Genomic DNA, 16,412 nt, shown 5'->3' with positions numbered 1-16,412 from the left:
AACCAAGTATCTCTTGGCAAAACTGTTTGTTCTCAGGCATTACCTCTTCTTATATATCACTCTGTATTTACATTGCATGCACATAGACGTGAATATCAAGATATCAGGCAGAGAGTGAATAATTCAAGTATAGTTTCCTAATGATGTTTCTGAAGAAAGAAGTCAGACCTAAATTCAAACCAATCCTTTTTCTACTCAGACCAAAAATGCCACTGCACATCACTAAATGCTAAGCACAGTCACAGTCCTGGAAGCAAAGCACTATTTTTTCTTTAGTTCTACATTTGTTTTAAAATATTTAGTTGTCTAATAAATTCAGGCGATTTTAAAATTACTGAAGGTATCTTCAAAAATAAAGTAATACCAGGAACATACTACCATCTAGTGTTTAATATAAAAGTTGACATCCTGAGGACTGTGTGTGATTGAAGAGACAAGGAAGCTCATTTGAGAATGGCTATGGTGGTTCCTCAGCTTACACCCCATTACCTCCTGGGCACCCTGGCTGCTCAGGTAACACCTGCTGCTCTCCTCCTGAGAGCCAGCTCCAGTGCAGTTTCTACCTGAAAACTAGCTAGAGGAAAAGCATGAAACCATGCAATAACCTAGACCCCTGTGAGGTGCCCACAAAGTACAGAGGAGCTGCCTGCGCTGCAGTCTCACCTGACTGAGCAACCCCAACACCCCCCACTGCCCTATGAGGTAAAAACAGCCATGCAAAAAGTATCAGCAGCTCACAGCACTACACTGCTTTACACTTGTGCCACTAATATTCTCTGACTTCTGCTATTTGGGATTTATCTGAACACACAGAGCACAAGATACTGGGCTTGACACCACAAACGGTAAGCAAAAGTGATGCTAACCTTTGAGAAAGGAACATGCACACATGTCGGAAGATCACATCCAAACTGCAGAGCAGGATCAAGGTGACAGCATAGGTTACTGAACTTCAGCTGAACTTCCAAACTCCACATTCCAACCCTGTCCCTAGCAGTTTGAGAAGAACATGTGTGCCATCTATCTTTCAGTTATGATTTAGATCCACTGCTTTGAGAATAAAAGCATCAAGACCTTAGCATCAAGACCAACGCTTTTAACATAAATGAAATATTTTCCAGTAAATAAACCACAAGAAATCTGATTTAACAGATATTTCTGTGATGTAACCTCAAGTCTCCTGCATGCAGCAGGAACTGTTCCTAATGGGAACAGCTGTTTATGTTTTCTGCAGTGTGAAGGACCATCCTCCTCTGCACAGACTCTAGCTATATTCACTGCAATAGAACCAGTTATACAGAATGCCAGAAAAAATATCTGCAGCAGGTTATCAAACACGCAGGAATGACCTACACAGCAACAGCTTGATACACACTTCAGTGAGAGCTGTGGTAAATAAACCAAACCAACTGAAAAAAAGGCAGCTCCAAAGTTTTCCCCACATTGTATAGACAAGAACTTGTGCAAATGCACATTGAAACAGATTGGGGAAGTAATTACCAAAAATCAGCCCAGATTTTTTCATCTGGACCCTGTCTGGTTTACCATAACCCAACACAAAAGCATAATCCAGCACAGTATGGGATATATTGGGTGGTGATAGGCTGCTTTTTTTCAGCACCAGTTATCATTTAAAGTGCATTCAATCTACAGCCTCTGTTGCTGTGCAATGACTGGGAATAGTTTTAAGTCTCAAGGAACACACAGCTCTGCCCAATGATATTTCAAAAGAACTAAGAATCAATCTTCTTGAGACAAGTGACCTATTTTAATAACTTTCTGCTACCAAAAGGAGAGGTCCTACTCCTTTCTTGGTCCCACCTACATGGTCTTGCTACCTCTTTGCATGATACTTCCTATCAACTAGTCCACAAAAGAAAAGGAGGATAGAGAGGAAATCTGGGAGCAAGGGGGATGAACATTTGTTAGTCTAATAAACATCAAAAAGCCAGACAAGTGCCAGAGCCAGGGCAATGATGGGGAGAAAAGGAGTGGAGTGACATTTCCCTTTCAACACTACTGACCTTGCAGCTCACAGCTCTGCAGTCTCATGAAGCCTCACTAATTATAGCCGTGCTAGAATGAATCTTTTGGGTGTGACAAAGCATAACTTTTTGCAAGCCCAGAGTAATTTATATTCACATCCTTAGAGCAAGAAGACCAAATCAGGGCTACCTGATCCAAAACTAGTTTTGCATTAACACATTATATTTAAGTTTGACATACAGGGGTCCTATGTACTTTCATTGTTCTGTAATACTTAAGAACACTTTCAGGGATATCCACTACAATCTATGGCACCACTAAGAAAACAACCAGAGAAGTTTTATGGGATATACCTCCTTTATGCTTCTACTAACTAGAAAGTAGACCTCTTGCTTTATATTATTTTAGCTCTTCTATTTCTCTGAAGTCCAGTTACAGAAGACCTTTGACACCTTGGAAAGGCATATGCCACATCATAGTCCTATATTAATTTTTAAAATTAAAAGAAGTTAATAATACATTACAAACTTCAAGTCTCAAAATTGTCCAAAGCAGACAAGTGTAACAGTCAAGGTTTGAACTGTACTGTAAAGCCACCAGAGGGAGCTTAAAGCTCACAGTCTACTGCCTTCAGACAATATTTATCTGTACAATGAAAGTTAAGTCCATCTAGTTTTTGCTTTAAAGAAAAGGCCAACATATACGTATATTCTGTGCAAACTTCACATTTTAGGAACACTGGCTTAGTGAGCCCAAGAGCCCTGTACCCTGGTGCTCAGCACCTCCTTGGCAGAATAGGGTTAGAAATAGATTCAAAGCATTCATCATGTTTGGAAGATCCCCTAGAGCGCACATGCCCATTCACTGTGTTCTTCCTAATTGTTTCCTTCAAACTCCTCTCTACTATCCAACTTAAAAGGAATTAAAACACTGTAAGGTAATGAGCAGGTTCTTTTGGCACCTTGAAACCATTTGCAGCAATATCACTTTCCTTTCTCTACTGTCTGACATTACCTCTGAGCATCTATCCTCTCTTTTGCCTTGCAAGTAACCTATGAAAACTTCTCCAGGACAGTGATCATCTTTCTGATTTTAGCATAACAAGCTACTGTCCTATAAGATGAGAGTTCCTCTTTGACACAGTATTATAAATAAAACTACAATCTTTTAACTACCAAAGCTGTCTGGGTACAGAAAAGGACCAGAAGCAGTAGTGCCCACTAATAGGATCCAGCAGGACTACTGTTTCAAATGGAGGCTATCCACTCAAAGGAAAGGGAAACTGAAAAAAGACAAGGCTAGAAACACTGTAGCAGACTAGCACTAACACTTGCAGGACCACAAAACTTACCTGAAAGCCTGGACAACAATGAAAGTAATGTAACACACAAGCAAAAAGAATAAGGGCCTTGGGATTTTCTTCTGTTTTCAATAGGAGTAGTTAGATGTATACAGAGGAACTGAACCTACACCTATGTATGCAGAAACACCTGCTTTATACAAGCATTTCCTACCTCAGTAATATTCCTTTTAAAAATATAATTATGACTTACCTGCCAGGACAGAAATTGCCAAGAAGTTAAAGTAATAGATACAAAGAAGAGATACAAATAGATACATAAGAAGTAAACAGGTTGCAAGTATGACATGTTCATTAACGCTGAAGTTGAAGTCACTGTGTATTTACCACTAACTGCCTGAAGAAGTAACACCACATCCACATTTGAAGTTTGCTTTTTCAGCTCCTTCCTCTTATCTGAAAACACTTTTTGCTTTAAAAAATAAATGTATCAAATTCCATCCTCCCAAGTGATTCTGTTCAGGCAGTTTCATGTCAATCATAACAGATATACAAAATACAACTTTTTTTTATTAATATTAGAAGTTAGATTATTTTATTAATATTTTTAGATCACAGAATATAATTGCAGAATCACACAGTAGCTGGAAGGGACATTTAATGGCCATCTAGTCCAACTCCCCACCATGGGCAGATGCACTTTCAGCTTCCACCCAACCAGAGTGCTCAGAGCCCCATCCAACTTGGCCATGAATATTTCCCTATTCAAGGGATGGGGTGACTTCTCTGGGCAACCCGTGCCAGTGCTTCACTACCCTCACTGTAAAAAATGTCTAACTTCTTACAAGGCAAATAAAAAAGATTGAATTGGTTTCTGACTCTGAATCTCCACCTCTTCAATACCTTCAACACCTTGTTGAAGTTGATTGCTTAGTAGTTTCTTCTAATATCAATGTGGATTCCAGATAATGTTACTCATTGCTTACTTAAAGACACTGAGACACTGATAGTATCCTAAAAGTAACAACTTCTGCCATTCAAGTGACAACATTATTATTAAAATCAATAACGGAGTCTTTTTTTTATTTAAATATTTAGTTAACCAGCTTGCATTGGTACTTCTGCATCATCATTTTGCTAAGAAAAATCCTGGCCATGATGAAATATAAACATAACTAAGGATTGCGTGAGCAGCGTTCATTCCTTGCAGGAAAAAAATCCAAGAAACTTGCTAAGACAAATTTTGATTTTTCACTTTTGCTATGGTAAGACAGCACTGAATACAACTCAAGTCAGCATCTTCCTACAATTACACTGGGGGAAACCTGCAAATTAGCATGTCACAAAGAATAGTCATGCACTCCTCCAGACTTTGCTGCTTGGGAGAACACAGATAGAGTACACTGGAGTGCTTTAAGCTGACACCCACAGTATTCCCACCTACAAAAAAGGTCCCCTATGAATATCACAGCCTAAACACCAGCAGGATTACAGAAAGGCAAACATGCCTACTAAGAGAATTTTCTTGGTTAAAAAAAAAAAAAAAAAAAAAAAAAAAAAAAAAGAGGATCAAATTGCTTGTACCTGCTAGCACTAAAGCCAAGTACTAAAGCCCTTCTTGCCAAAGGCAATGTTTACGTCTGCAAGTGAAGTACATTACAAACTTGACAAGGGCAGAAACAAAAATCTGATACTTCTACTGAAGTGTGACTTCATAAAATTCACCACAAATTCTCCAAACTTAGCTTCCCAAACATGTAGGGGAATTATGCCTTCCTTGCAGTCAAAAGGTACAATAAAACTGTTGCTAAACTCTGGTCACTCTTGGCTTATGAAAACTCAGTTCAAGACATTCTTGTTCTTCAGAATGGTGTCTAGACTCTGTGCTGTGGCGAGCCTGGAATCCCAGTGGGTAAGAGCTTAGGAAACAGATCTCTATCAGATGCAGGGATAAGCAAAAGCCACCACAGATGGCAATGGCACTGCTGGGTCTGGACTTTGCTGACAGCCACCATCAGGCAAGACATGCTCAGAGAAGCAGGGAATAGAGGAAGCCCAGATGGCTTGCCAACATGTCCCAGCAGGAAGGGAAGCCAAGTAATAGTGAGGCATATGCAAAGGAGAAAGATCATGAGTGAACTTGAGAAGCATGTGCAGGGGAACACTATGTCATGGTGATAACATAGCTGAGGAGTAGAAGCAAAAATAGAAAGAGGAAAAAAAGGAGAAAATAACACAAGGGCAAGGAATAATTTTTAACTAGTGCACATACAGCATTTAGGACAGCTAAATATATTACTCCACCCATGTAAGCAATTGTTACAGCTGCAGCATAACTAAATAATCAGAAGTCATTCAGATTTAAGTTATTGTGTTTCTCTACCAAGATGACCAAAACCCACTAAAAACAGATTTCTCTATCTTAAATAACACAAATACCTTAAAAGAGCTACTCCCCAAAATAGTTCTGCTGTATAAGCAATTTATACAAACAAATCAGACTGTCAGAATAAGGAGATTTCCAAATTTAACTCTACCAAAGTCACATCAAGCAGCATCCCCCAAGTCTGAATTACCCTGACTTTTGTGGAGCCAAGCCATAACAAGTTTCCATTCCAGTTTTAGCAGTAACACGTTTCAAGTGTTTCAAATAAAGTTTTTTCCTACAATATATCACAGCACACTCAAAAACTGTCACTTGTCTTCTTAGAGTAGCTAATCAAAGAGATTAAATAAAGGGATCAGGCACAGAGAACTGGACAATTAGCCATACTTTCATTCTTAGACATTCACCTTACTTCTCTAGCAGACACTGATACCTAATGATGCAAGGATGTCTTGTCCTCTCATGAAGCAGATGCCACAAGCTAACAATTCAGACTAGATGAACATGTTTAGCTCTGCAACTGCTTTACAAGTAGATCAGACATTCCAGCCTTGGGCACAAGGCCAGAAGGAACTTAGACAACTGGTATCAACAGCAGCCTTTGCTGTCCCAGTCAGATCTGTCATGTCATGACTGCCTAGCTTTCATTAACAGTTACTACAGAAAACTTTGCACAAAAAACATCTCCAGTTACATTCCAATGACTTCCTTTACACTTACTTTTTTGAACAATCATTTAAATTACAGCAGTAACTCATCCTCCAATTTAAAAGATAAATATTATTTGTGAAGATGGGTAAGAAAGATGCAATTAATAACTTCCAATGAAACCTGCAGTAGAGACAACATGATGGGGATTTAAGTCTTTCTGAACAAAAAGTTCCTTTGATTTAAAAAAAAAAAATCTTCTCCAAAAGTAATTATGACTTGAATTATTTAAACCCCAGAGTGCCCAGTGTTTTTTAGTATATATTTAGAACAAATGTGTGAGTGCTGGAGGAATTGCCTCCTACACACCTACTCACTCACATCTTGCTTTCATACAGAAACTTAACAATAGGGAAAAAAGACTATTCTTTTCTTATCAACTTTTGCTTTGTATTTTGAAGCTGAAATATGTAATTAAGTCTTTTGCAAGAACAAAACAGGAGCAAAATTGTGGTTTGTAATAAGAACTGTTCTCAGTTTAGTAATGTCCTTGTATAAGATACTATATATATACACACACACACATCAATTGACTAAAGAGCCGAAGTAAATCATTATCATCAACAACAAAACATCTTCTGAGGTAAGACTTCTCTCCAAGGCAAGCAACAAACACTACTGAGATTTTACTTCTCTGCTAACAATTTGATCCACAAATATAGACTATTACAGGCTCTCCATTGAAATTACCTTTCATTTATTTTTGTGCACAACACAGCTAAATCTGAGAAATATCCCATAATGGATATTTAGCCTACAATAGTCTGGCTGTGGACAGTGGGAAGATGAATGCTGACATGAGGTTACAGTTCAGACCCTTAAATTAAATGTTATTTATTTTATAATCTCTACATTCACTCTTCTAATATTTCAAAGCACAAATGAGGTCTGACCTGCAGTTCTGTTTGGCAAAATAACTTTTCTAAAACATCTGACTGACTGATGGCATGGGAAAATCCACGTGGTCCTTTGAAGTCATCAAAAGCCAACAAAGCAACAAGAAGTCAATCCATGCATGCCAGAGAAAGTTCAATCAAGACAGAAAGCGTGACTCACTATGTAAGAGAAAGACAAAGATAAGAAAAATACCGTAACTACACAGAACAGTTACAGAAAATCTCATTGTTCAAAATCCAAACCTTTTCAAAGCATTTAATGTTAACAAATAAAATCAACCCACTTTGACTTCAGTAAAAATGGCACATGACTACCGTAGTAGTACAGAACCCTAAAAATATGTTACTAAAGGATACAAAAAGTCAAAGTGCCCTTACAACAACTGCACTCACACTATCCTCAAGTCCTGCTCTCCTGTTTCCGTTAACTGTGTAAAGGCAAGATCATCCTATTAAAAGATGGGAGATTTGGCAGAAAATAATCCCCCATGCATTCTAGCTACTCCTCAGGTATCACAGGGCTGGTGGTGGATGGCCTTAAATTCTGAGTAATACCCAGTTTGGCAAGACCATCCTCTGACCATCGCCTGGAGCTGGAGTGACCTTGTCTTGCTTATCCTGAAGCAAGAAAGAGGAGAGTTGGTGGAAATTAACCAATTTTCTCCCTCAGCTCCCACCAACTCCATCTGCTTCTCTCTTTCCCCACAAGGAGGCATGGAAGATACACGGGTAATACACGGGTGAAAAGGAGTCTCAGCACCACCGAACACCACAAACCTCATTGCCAGGTGGACTATCCCCACGACAGGTCCTGGCTCTCCAGCAAGAGATAAGATCCTAGCCTATCCACAGCCTCTGAAATCCTGATTGCAACTTGATCATAAGATTCAAGTAGCTCACCTCTGTACTGCTCATTTCTGTGCCTATAAGACAGCACAGACACCATTAAAAAAAATGTGCCAGGATAGTGACAGTGAATTTCAATATAAAATTTGAAGTAAAGAAAGAACCATTGTGATGCCTCTTCTACTGGACAGGAGAGCATAATAATGCTGGTAAAGGAAATACACATTTTCCAAAGTTTGTAACTTGAGGTGTACATAATATATGATCCATTTATCAGGCTCGCTATACATCAAATACAGTCAGCACCTGCTCTCCTTCTGCAAAAGAAACTTTCATATTGTGTGTGAAGAAGTGTCTTATACTATCTATTTTTTTCCTATTGCTCAATTTCAAATTCTACTTGCTGGAAGAACAGCTATAACCACCCCCTGCTGTAAGGATGGGATTACTTTTACTTGCATGTAGCCTTCTACAGTAAGCATGTGCAGTGGAGTGAGACATCACAGGGGTCACCCCCACGCACTTCAGACCCCAAAACACAAGTCAAAAGCCATCACTACATGAAATATTTAAACTGAGATAGTGATAAATTTTGATTTTTGGATGTTTTAGGGTTTGACTCCTATCAAAAAAGCATTTCCTCTCACCAAGCTAATGAAGAAAGGCAGGCACACAGGGCAGCCAGTTTCCCTGCCAAAATTCAGAGTTTAGGACTTCCTCCACCATCAATCTTGTTAAAATGTCAAAACCATTTTGTCCTACCATAGTTATTTAGAAAGAGTTGATTAAAAGTCAGATAAGAAAGTTTTCAATGTTTATCTAAATCTGATGTGGAAAACTCCTTTGGTTTACTGTACTCCCAAAATGGCATGGCCTAAAATGCCTATATTTATTAATGGCTTTTAACTGTTAGGGTATTAATGAAAACTTACAGACACAAGTCAAACACACACCAAGTACAATACCTGAATCATGTAAGAAAACAGATAAGGTAAGACAGATACAAGGTATAGACAAGAAGTCAAGGTTTAGCAAAAGAAGAGGAGCAGAATAGAGGCCAGAGGAAGACATTCATAACCTGCATTAGGTGGAAGATCAGAAAGCCAAGAAAAATTGTGAAATTGAAATTAATTTTGTAAAGAGAATAACATCTTTCACTCAAACCCAGGAAAAATTATGAACGTTCACTGAACACACCTTGTAAAAGGTCCTTTCCCCAGTTTGCCCATACTGGGAAACAGCAAAAAAAAATCTAGAATTGTACATGCTCAAGACAGTAAGATGTCTTCTACTTTTACCTTGTTTCACCACTTTGCTCTGCTCTTGCAAATACAGCCTGAACCAGGAGAGAAGACACATGACACATATTTTGAGAAAACCTCTTCTAAACATAAGTTTTCTATGACAAAGTTGCGGGGTTTTTTTAATTCCATACAAAAATGTTTGGGGATTTCATTTAGAAAATGTAATTTTTAGTGAATGAGTACCTGAGTTCACTCTAAGAAACCTGCACAAATTAGTCTCAAATTCTGAAGACTCACAGGGCTCCACACATTCAAGCTCCACTGAAAAATTATCACGAAGAAATATGGTCGTAATAATATATTTTATTCTCAGTGCTATTAGAGGGAATATTACTGTAAAATGAACAGGAGAGACTAGCTCCAGAAACAATATTGTCATTTCTCTTGATATTAGAATTTAATATTTATATATTCCCCACTAAACAATTCATTATACTGAATCTACCCAACATCTGTTCTTAATCCCACTTAACCTCACAAAATAAAGGGCCTGCAGTTTATGCTCCCTAATTCTCTCAGGAAGAAGCACATTTGTTTTTGTGCTTGGGCTTTGGTGGCTGCTGTTGACAGGTGAGGAAAGCACCATTCATACTGTTGTCACCAGAGAGGAGTGTGCCTGTTTTGTAAATTTATTTGCACATTTCCTCAATAACAGTGCAAGTTGCAGCCATGAAAGAGAAGTCAAATAGCAGCAACATTATTAGCGAAATAAACAGTAGAAGCTGATGGCCCAGGAGATGAAAAAGCTAAACTGAAGATGAACAATTAAGACCTTGATGAAAAACAAAACAAAAACCAAAACAAAATGATTATGCACAGAAAACACAAAGCTCTCTCTGCATTTAAGATCAATGAAGGTTAATGCAATGCTTTTCAGCCATGGCTTCAACAACACAGTTCAGCTTTAAGGCACCAAGTATGAAACCAGCAGCAAGCTGCACAGGGGGAACGTATTTCCTCCCCTGCCTCCCAGGGCAGCAGTCCTGTGCAACACAGACACAGGCTCCCACTTGGGATCTCCAGTTCCTGTTTACACATATACAAAGAGATGCTGTGGAGACATCCTCATGAAATCTATCAGTGACAAATGTGTAAAATGTGGCTTTTAGATGAGGGGTGTAACACAAGAGGAAACCAACTGAGCTATAGGGTGAAACCCAGAGCAGGCAGGCAAGGTCTGCCAGCACCAACAGCAACTGTGTGAAGTCGTGATAAGATGAATGAGCAATTGACTTAAGGGACCACGTGAATGCCAGGAACACCAATACAAGACCAAGCTGTGGCAGATCAGTTTTGGGGAAGTTCATAACAAAACCTTGAAGATCACCTCTTTGCAGAACCAAATGAAATAATCAAAAGGAGAAGAGCCTTTGGTGCTTGCCCAAGGCAGAGAAGCGACACATGTAGATGCTGGGCCAGAGGATGACACTTAACCCCAGACCACCAGCTTGGATACCTTCCACCTGTCCTCAGACAGGTATATGACTTCTCTTGTGCTGCCACAAGACACAGGTGGCAGCTCTGCTGTAACTAATCAATGAGCTAGCGTGGTTTGTGCTTGTACAGTTGTTTCTGCTGCTTATTAGCTCTGATACTGCTTGCACCCACCACTGATGCCACAATTAACAATAGTTGGAACATTGTTTTACAGTAATAAAGGAAGAGTTTATTTAACCAACTGAGTGTTGGTTGTCATCCAATTGCACCACTGATCTTTGTGCAAACCAGTGCTTAAGTTCCAGAGCCACAGATGCTCTGTGGCACAGGTCAATGCAGCCTCTGGAGTAGGCTACCACACAGCTACCAGATTTTCACAATCTATGTTAATGATGCTGCAACACATTTTTTGAATTCTGCAAACTGCCCCTGCCCTCCTTCACACACTACTGGAGCAAAAACCTATGCTCCAGTTATGCTCCAGGATAATTTACTTGTGACATGAAAGAGTCAAATTCAAGGTCCTTCCGTAGCAGCCTGAAGAAGTGACAGAATATGGCTCCATCACTTCCTTGTGTCTTAAAATCTATCAAACTACCCAATTCCGAAAAACTTGAAATACAAAGTTGAGGAACATACCACTCACTCCAATGCAATACCATGTAGCTTTTCTGCAGCTCTTCAAATGAACAGATTTCAAAACACATTTGTGAAGGATGTTGGTATTATCATTTTCCATCATTACAACAGGATCCTAGTCTAAGTTGACAGTAATGAAGAGGGGCTGCCTCTCCAGAACTCTAAGGCTGTGGTGCTTGGAGATCTTCCATTCTTTCCAGCCATGGTAATTCCTCTCCAGTCCTAAACACACATTACTGTCCTGTGCTAGCTTTGTCAACTGGCAAGGCCTTCTGACAGCCAATCCAGCTCACTGCCCTAGCAGATAATCAATCCAGCAAAAAATCAAGTAATGTTTTTTCTCTGCCACTCAGTGTTAGGCTCCTGTGAAAATATAGTCTATGTCACACTCACAAGCCTGGGACTGCAGATATTCTTTACTTTAGCCAAGGTTTTTGAAATCCCAGGGACCGCCATTATAAACTGTAAATTCCATGGTGAAACACCTTTCTGCACTTCATTGATTTCACAGCCATGAATTAATTATACAAAGCCTTCAAGAGACCCTGGCATAAGGCATATTTTCAACACTACCACAGCTGTGCCTCTAGCATTTTGCACAGCTGCACATAACACAGCTGGCCTGAATGACAACAAAGAGTGAAATTCATAATTTCAGCACAAATTATGATATACCTTTAGCCCTTCTTCATTTTCACTTTTGTAGTTCTGTCAATTTTGAATTTAGAAGGCAGCACTAAACCAACTTACCTGACTTACAAAGTAACAAAAGGAAAAACCATTATTCACTTGCTCCTATACCAACTTAAATAACTTTTACTGTATTTTCTACTAAAAAAAAATAAATAATTTTTTATTTGAAAAGGAAGATAATTGTATATGCTACTTCCTTAGTGGTTTAACAACATAATTTGACCAAATTTCTTCCAGGAGCATAGATAGGCAAACTCTCTCATCTCAGTCAAGGTAGTAGAATTGTCTCTAATGCAACACAGTGAAAATTACTTTAATTAAAAGACATTTTTCTCCCTGAATTCACTACCCAATCTAGTTCACTATGCAACCACTCAGATGGGTGTACTATTATCCTATGTTTTGGCAGAGCCAAAGACAGCACTGTACAGCAGCCACTCAGTGTTATGTCTCTAAATAGGACAGTTTTGGATTTTCCTTTTTGAGAGACAGGAAAAAGGAAGAAGAGGGACTACTTAAAGTATATCCTCCTGTCAGTTTTCCTTCATTCCCTAAAATCCCTATCTTAACAACTACTCCGTGTTCAATAAGATGTTTTTGACTTCAATGTCCAAAGGACCAACATCTCCTACAGCTCAGATTTGACACTTTCCCTTGTACGCCACCTCTCCCAGCACATATGTGGATTTATGCCACTCATACACCTCATTACACATCAAAATTGCAGAGTTCTTATGTACACCTAGTTCAGACTTTTTAGAATCAAAACAGTGTCAGAAACTGATGAAAAGGAATATTTTACTTATCTGCTTGTGACAGGATCAGCTCAACTTAATAATCAAGAGGATTTCTTCCACCTCTCCATAGGGAAAGCTGTTAATTAACTAATGAACACAGATTAGCATAACAGTGATAAGACTCTTAAGAAGCAGGTTAAAGAGAAAACAGCAGTAGGTAGTGCCTGAAGAAGAATAAACCAGATGTAGTTATGGACTAATGAAGCTCCCCAGCAGATGAATGTAGAAGCAAGTATACAGTATTTACATTGATTACTCAGAACAAAATATAGAAATATGTCAATGCAATGGTGACATGTCAAATGGGTGTGAAACATATTGATTCAAAAAAACAAATACTCCCTCTGTGAAACAGTCAGGAAGAATAAACCCTAAGCATGTATAATCCCATTTCACTAGACTTTAATTTCATCAAACATGATGTTTACTTTTCAAATATATCAGAATCTCCATCAGTTCTCACTTCTCTAATCTCAGCTCTCCACTTCAGTACAGATAAACTCCATGCACATTTGTTCTTGGCTCCCAGGTAAGAGTTTCACGAGCATGGAGCATGCTGCATGTACTTATCTCCCAGGCTGTAATCTGAACTGTGGGCCTGTAAAAGGCACCAACCATACCAGCTCTTAAGCAAAAGAAGAAAAAACTATACAAATATACAGTGGACTCTCAAATTACTCAGTGCTGCTCCAAAAAACAATCTAGACCGCTTGGGTATGGTTCTCTGAAAACATGACCTTGCTGCTCTGAAGCAATAAAGAAAAGTACAATGTTAAGTACTATTAGGAAAGGAATACAGAAGAATATCAAAAATTTACAGCCATCTAAAATCCTCAAGTACTTACATCACAGAATTCTGGTCAGTTTATTCAAAAACAGTACCATAAATATAAAAAAATTACAGAGGGATGACTTGATGTATGGGGGAATATCCCATATGAGAAAATGACAAGACCCTTCAGTTTAGCTAAGAGATGACGGGAGGATGCAATATGATAGAGAATTATAAAAATCACAAAGGATACTGTAGAATAAAAATCAGAATACTTTATAGTCATTTCTCATAATTTAAGAATGCATTAAATTGTCAAACAACAGGCTTTACTCAAAGAACTCTATTGTTTTTTTACAAAAATACTTGTAAACCCCATTGCACTCAGACAAGCCTATTCTATATATATATACCTATATATATATATAAAGACTAAATAATACATATGAAAACTAGAATTAAAAAAAAAGGCATTCCAAAAACAACTGGACATATCTGTGGGAGAAAAACAATAACACCTCAAGCTTTTGAAATTGCTAATTCAAATAAAGCGGCTACTAGTGAAAGGATCATCCTTAACTTTTCAGACCTCTCTACATCAGTAGCAAGAGGCCAACACTAGGAAAAAAACCTATCTGAGCAGAAGTTTTGTCTATTCTAGCCATAATATAGAATACATCCTGCTTGTCTTATGGGTGACAACTTGGAGGATTTTCACAAATCTTAGCATTGGAATGATTCATTTGTCTGATTTTTTCTAACAGGCAACCTGCCATAACAAAAGCAGAGCTAGTCCATCTTTCCCTTTCACCCTTACTATGAGCCATCCTTCACAGTCTGAAAAATTGCCTCACAATAAAGATATATTGCAACAAGAAACAGAATTTCCTTGTGGAATAAGGTTTGCCACAGTCTTTGTGTAGAACGGACTGGCTGGTTATGTCAAGATGTGAGACAGTGGAGAATTGATGAGGCTGATTCAGCAAAACCACAAGCTTGGCCATTTGCTCACCTTGCACCTGGGCTTGAGCAAGGCTTAACAACCGAATGGTGCCTGGGCTGAAGGAAGGGCCCCTCAGCCTGATGAAGCCTCAGTGAAGTGCAGAAGAGCACCCACGTCTCTGTGCCAGCCCTCAGCCTCACTGCCCCTTCACCATGCACAACAAGCCTTGCTTTAGATCTGCTCCTCTGAGGAGACAACGATGGCAGTAAAGACCTGATGAAGGTGTGATGGCCACCACTGATGACTCAGCCATGTGGAGGAGCACACTGAAGTACCACAGGTCTGTGATGTGTTTATTTCAGCCGCAAGATAGGTAGCTCAGTTTGATGAAGGTAACCAACCAAAGACCCTCATTAGTCCCTTGTTTATAAATTAAAAACCACACCCACCAATATGAAAATAAGAAAACAGATATCCCCCACCCCACATCTATGATGGTGGCAACAGGAAGCCAATGATTTTTAACTACGGTCGTTCATCCATTTGCCCAAGAAGTATAAAACTGATATTTGAAATTCTCCACTATGGAAGGACAAGATTACAACCCCACTCTGCAGACAAGTCAATGTGCTTGCCCCTCTCCTCTCCTCAAGGCAGGCACAACTCTGTGGTAAGATTTGCGTCTCTGACTGCATTGGAGCTTACCCGGGAACACTTGTACACAGAGCTATGCACTGATATTTTGTAGTCGAGTGCAGTTATTAGCAATCCAAGAAGAACTTATAATCTGCTGCTTCAATGAAACAGACCATTCATGACTCCACAACCATGAAATTTCTTATTCAACATGACCAGACTTTAGTGTCTATCTGGTTATAAATGAGAAATTAAGCCTATCTGCACACAGCCCATCTGATCTCTGAGGACTAGCTAGAAAGCAAGGGGTTTTATTTTCTGACCATACTTACCGCAACAGGCCTGACCTCCAAGGAAGGCACGTCAAAAAGAGTCAACCATACAAATTGTCATGGTTGATGGTATAAACAATCTGGTCTTACTAATGCACTCTCTTATTCTGTAAACTTATGTGAACATCTGATAGTGGAATTTGTAGGACGACTGTCAGACTACCCAACTTTACCTGAAATCTCCATCAGAATAGCAGGACAAATCACAAACTAAGTGGTACCCTGAGAAGGTGGTGATGTGAGAATCCATACCACCCCACTCACATACCCAACATGCACCCTTTGAAACAGACCACAGTCAAAACAGAACATTCACAAACTTTTAAAGAATGGAATTCTTCTGCAAAAGCCTTCACTCAAATGTTCTTTGAACTTTTCAAGAGCCACACCACATAGAATAGCCTAACATACACCTCTGGACCTACTTCACTCAATCCCCTGCCCAAAAAATAACTCATTTCAAAGTCAGATCAGGTTGTTAAGGGACTTGTTCAGTCAAGTATTTAATATCTCCAAAGATGGGAGATCACAGTCTCCCTACACAGTCTGCCTTCACCAAACACACTTACTGTGATATCTTTTTTTTTTTTTTTTTTGTCTTCTCTCCAGCTGGAATGTTCCCTTCTGAAACTTGTAACCTCTTCTCTTTTCAGTGTGCAGCTCTAAGTGAAGTCTGGCATTTCTAATATCAGAAGAGTCTGAGTTAGCAAGTAAATTGTACAGTGAAGGTATATTAT

The 16,412-nt window shown here is 39.0% G+C and overlaps 1 protein-coding gene across 1 annotated transcript in view; it reads right to left on the bottom strand.

Annotated features, from left to right (window-relative positions):
- XPO4 (exportin 4) overlaps positions 1 to 16,412 on the bottom strand; it is a 77,421-nt gene that overhangs the window by 56,788 nt on the left and 4,221 nt on the right. The window lies entirely within an intron of this gene.

The sequence above is a fragment of the Cyanistes caeruleus genome, chromosome 3 (genome assembly GCF_971803275.1).
Source record: "Cyanistes caeruleus chromosome 3, bCyaCae1.hap1.1, whole genome shotgun sequence".
In the NCBI taxonomy this organism is placed as follows: Eukaryota; Metazoa; Chordata; class Aves; order Passeriformes; family Paridae; genus Cyanistes; species Cyanistes caeruleus.
The sequence above is the reverse complement of the archived record's forward strand: the minus strand, read 5'-3'. Positions and strand labels throughout refer to the sequence as shown.